Here is a 4,982-nt window from a genome sequence, read left to right on the forward strand (position 1 = left end):
GGCAGCAAGTGTATCTGCCTTACCACAGCACCCCAGGTCTAGAATAGACCAAGTTCAGTAAATGTGTTAATGCTTGAAACCATGCTCTGACCCTCAAGGATGGGTGTCTGTGTTGGAGGGATTCATCTCCTAGCAGGTAAGAAGACACCGTTTGTTTCGGTGTCATCCCAGGAGATTGCTGTACCCATCAGGACGAGAGCCTTTGGCTAAAGCGGTGGCGAGAGGATGAAGGGAAGGGAGAACGGGTTGGCATTCAGGGGTGGCCATCACCGCTGCACTTTTGTGGAAAGCCCCTGTCCCGCTACCATGAGCCTTCCTCACATCCTCACATCCTGGCAGTAGCAGCTCCGGGAAATCTCACGACCCACTCACTGCACACCATCCCATCCCTATCTCCTAGGGAAGACGGATGTGATCTCCCTCAGGTCGTGTAAGACCAATCCAGTTGACAGAGAGTTAAATCTGCACCACCACCACCACCCACCAGCAACTCCAGAACACCGAGTTTAGGCAATGCAGCCACAAAATCAGACAGCTGGTTAGCGATGTACTCGGTCCAGATGGATGGGACACCTGGGCTATGGTGCTCGCTGCAGGCCTGAAGAGCGGTTGCTTCTCGTCTTTCCAGCCCTCTCCCCACCGGGCAGAGGACCCCAGAGCAGGCTGGCAGCTGGCGGGGAGACGCGGGACCAGGCACTTGAGAATTCGGACCGCTGAGCGGGGACAAGCAGCCCAAGACAGCGACGCAGGACCTCAGGCTTCGGGATGCCGGTGGGCCAGCCTGGTTGCTAGGAGACGGTGGTGAGTGTAGGAGGGATGACGCGGGGCCGTGTGGGCAGGGCTGGAGCCAGACCTGGCAGGCAGTCCAGGAGAGACACACGTGAAAGTGCAGATCTGCCAACCCCACCTGCAAAGTCACCAATAACACAGAAAGAGAGCCACGAAAATGCACTGCGTCTCCTGGTCCAAATAAGTTGCACTCGGTGGCAGAGGGAGCATCTCCAAGGCTCAGCCAGTCCGAGGCTTGTTTGGGGAAATGTTGGCTCCATCTTCTCCCTGGTCACCCGTTAGTTTGGCTTCCGGAATGAGAAGATGTTTCAGGTAAGCGGATTAAGGCTCTGCTGAGTGGACAAGCCAGAGGACCCATGTTTCTCCTTAAGGTGGAGAGGGCCGCCCGGGGTAAGGGGTGTGTGTGGGTGGGTATCACCCTGTTTATATCTGCCCAAGTTCTGAAAAATAAGTGTACTGGGAAGCAGATATTTGCACACCCATGTTCACCGCAGCATGATTCACAGCAGCCAAAATGTGGGAAAAAGCCAAAAGCCAAGTATCCATTAACAGATGATAAATAAATGTAGTCCATCCATACAGTGGAATATTACTCAGCCTTAAAAAGGAAAGAGATTCTGACACCTGCTACAAATAACGTAGATGAACCTTGAGGACATGATGCTCAGTGAGAGAAACCAGACACAAAAGGACAAATACTGTCTGATTCCACTCATAGCAGGTCCCTAGAGGAGTCACATCCACAGAGACAGGAAGTAGATGGTGGGGGCCAGGGGCTGGGGGAGGGGGGAGGGAGTCAGTGTTTCATGGGGACAGAGTTTCAGTTTGGGGAGATGGGAAAGTTCTGGAGATGATGGTGGGGATGGTTGCCCAACAATGTGAAGGTACTTAATGCCACTGAACTGTGCACTTAAAAATGGTTACAATGGTGAATTTTATGTCTATTTTAACACAATAAAAAATTTTTTTAATGCATTGGGTTTTTCCAATTACAAAAATCTTGGAAGTTTCAGAAGAATGGAAGAAGGGAAACAAAGTCAACCACTGTTAATACTCTGTGTTTCCTTCCAGTTTTCTCATTTTCTACACTCTTGGTTACAGATGGGCTGTTTATACGACTTTGATTCCTCCTTTTCTTCAGTTGACATTATAACAACTTTGATTTCTCAACTGTGTTTTCAAGGTGCTTAGATATACTTTTCTAACTTAATTCTTCTGGAGACCTTTGGAGACAAATCTTTTTCATTATTATTATGGTGCTAATATACACATAATATAAAATTCACCACTCTATTTCAAAGTGTATGACTAAGTGGTTTTTGGTATTTTCACAGCGTTGTGTAACCATCACCAATATTTATTTCCAGAACATTCCATCATCCCCCAAAGAAGCCCCATCCCCATTAGCAGTCACTCCCTGCTAATCCCCCTCCCCAGCCCCTGGCAATCATGAATCCACTTTCTGTCTCTGTGGATTTGCCTGTTCTGGACATTTCCCGGCAATGGAATCACACACTGTGTGTCCTTCTGTGTCTGGCTTCTCTCACTGAGCATTGTGTTCTCAAGGTCCATCCACGTTGCAGTGTATGTCAGTGTTTCACTCTTTTTTTATGGATGATAATATTCCAGTGTGTGGATGGACCACATTTTATCCATTCACCAGTTGATGGACATGTGGGTCATTTCCACGTTTTGGCTACTATGAAGAGATGTAATTTTATTTTTTAATTTTTTAATTAATTTATTTATTTTTGGCTGTGTTGGGTCTTCGTTTCTGTGCGAGGGCTTTCTCCAGTTGCGGCGAGTGGGGGCCACTCTTCATCGCGGTGCGCGGGCCTCTCACTGTCGCGGCCTCTCCCGTTGCGGAGCACAGGCTCCAGATGCGCAGGCTCAGTAATTGTGGCTCACGGGCCCAGTTGCTCCGCGGCATGTGGGATCTTCCCAGACCAGGGCTCGAACCCGTGTCCCCTGCATTGGCAGGCAGATTCTTAACCACTGCACCACCAAGGAAGCCCAAGAGATGTAATTTTTAATAGCTGCATAACATTCCACCAAATGAACATACCCTAATTTGCTTAACTGTTCCCCTACTGTTGGACATTTAGATTGTTTTCAAATTATAAATTATACCTCTGCAAACACGTTCCTGAACATTTGGGATTCTCTCCCTTCCACAGATGCCCAAGATCGAAAGGCATGAACATTTTAAGACATTTGAAACTTCCATGTAGAAGACCGCATTCCACCAGAGGTTTGCGAGTTCCCCCGCACACCTCCCCCCACACTGTAGACAAAGGAGCCTCATTCACCGTCCCCAGGTCAGGACTGTGCCCTCTTATTTTCCAAAATTCTTTTCTGCACGTACGTTTAACAGTTAAGTTTCATTCTGCCACGTCTTATATCCTCATTATGCTGTTCTTTCATTATCTCATTCATTCAACACATGTTGATTGAACACCTATTATGTGCCATGGGCCATCACTCATAGGGCCTCCCTGTGTCTCCCATTAAGAATGTTGAAATTTATTCAGTTTCACTCAGCAAACACCACTTTCTTGGGAGAACCCAAAGATGAACCAGAGTTGTCACTTCCTGCAGTGAGGGTGACTCCGTGGCCCTTTATCATATTAGCCATGGGGTGTCAGGTGCTCACTTCACCTCCTGAGCCTCTTATAAAATCGGATTAAAACTCATAGCAGCAAACTTGTAGAGCTGTGGGGAGAACTCAGTAATAAAATGCATTTTTTTAAACACTTGCTGCCCAGAAAGGTTTAGCCTCAGGGACACGGGCATGATGGAGGGCAGGGGTGAGAGTGAAAACCGGTGATTAAAATGGAAGTCACGCCATGTTCCATGTGTGAGAAAAGCCCTAAAGGTGCTGCTGATGTTCGGGGACTCCCCAACAGTGGCCAGTCCCCCCACAATCACCCCCAGAGTGAAGCCACTCCCATGGCGAGGGGCTTCCTGTCAGCTCTGTAGCCCTCCCCTCATGTTAGCCAGCGAAGAGGCCAAAACCCAAAGAGAGGGGGGATAAGTAACTTGGAGGAAAGAGAGAATGAGAACAGAAGAAAGCAATTCTAGAAAAAAACCTTATGCATATGTATTATCCTCAGAGAGTGAATAGAAAGTTCACTAGCCAGGAAACAAATTTAAATTTGCCTTTTGAAAAGGAACATTCAAAGAACCAGAAAAAGCTCTTGGAAATGAAAAACCTGAGGATCAAAATTCAAATGGCAACAGAAGCGTTGGAAGAAAAAAAAACAGAATGAGAAGATAAAAAGAAAAAAATGTAGACAAGAAAATTAGATCAATCCAGGAAGCCCAATATATGACAAAGAAGAGTTCCACAGAGAGAGACCAGAGAAATTAAAAGTGGAAAAATCACCAGTGACATCATCCAAGAAAGTTTGCCAGGAATGGAAGATATGATAGAGCCCACTGAATGTACAGCACCACAGGTGAAAAATAGACCCACACCAAACCCACACTGTGAAAATGCAGGATGTGGAGAATAAAGAGAAGATGGAGCAGATTCTACAAGCTTCCAGAGAGAAAGGGAGTGACAAGCAGAAAATGAGGAAGCAGATCAGTTCAGATTGTTCAACTGCCCAAGACTGGAAGCTGGAAGACCTAAGGCAAGGGAATATATCCACTACTCAGAACACTTGTCCTCAGCCAAACCACCAATCACACAGGAGAGCTGAAGGAAAACACTTTCTCTGGAAATGCCCAGGGAGCATACCTTCCCAAAACAAGGGCGCAAACCAAGAAACAGGAGACTTTACCCCAAGAAACTGGAGCTACATCCCAGGAATCCCAGGCGCTGAAGAAGAGGAGCCAGAAGCACAGCCGGGCAACAACTGCCCCTGTGTGGAGAAGTTAGTTCCACCTGAGGGGCTCGGGGAGAGAGTCACAGACACACAAAAAACAAAGGCAATCACTAACTCCAGGAAAATCAAAAAACAAGTCCTAGAAAATAAAAGTGTTCCTTAGTGCACACTGTTGCACTGTGAACAATATTTACATATAATAACATAACCACTGAATATTCATTTAAACAAAAGTTGTGATATAACTTTTGGGAGAGCAATATGCCTAATAGAGCTAAATCTATACTTTCAGGAGTAGGAAATCAATGGACAGTGTTCAACTGGTAAATCCAGAGATGTGTAAACCATTATTCGGGAAGATGG

The sequence above is a fragment of the Balaenoptera musculus genome, chromosome 3 (genome assembly GCF_009873245.2).
Source record: "Balaenoptera musculus isolate JJ_BM4_2016_0621 chromosome 3, mBalMus1.pri.v3, whole genome shotgun sequence".
NCBI lineage: Eukaryota > Metazoa > Chordata > Mammalia > Artiodactyla > Balaenopteridae > Balaenoptera > Balaenoptera musculus.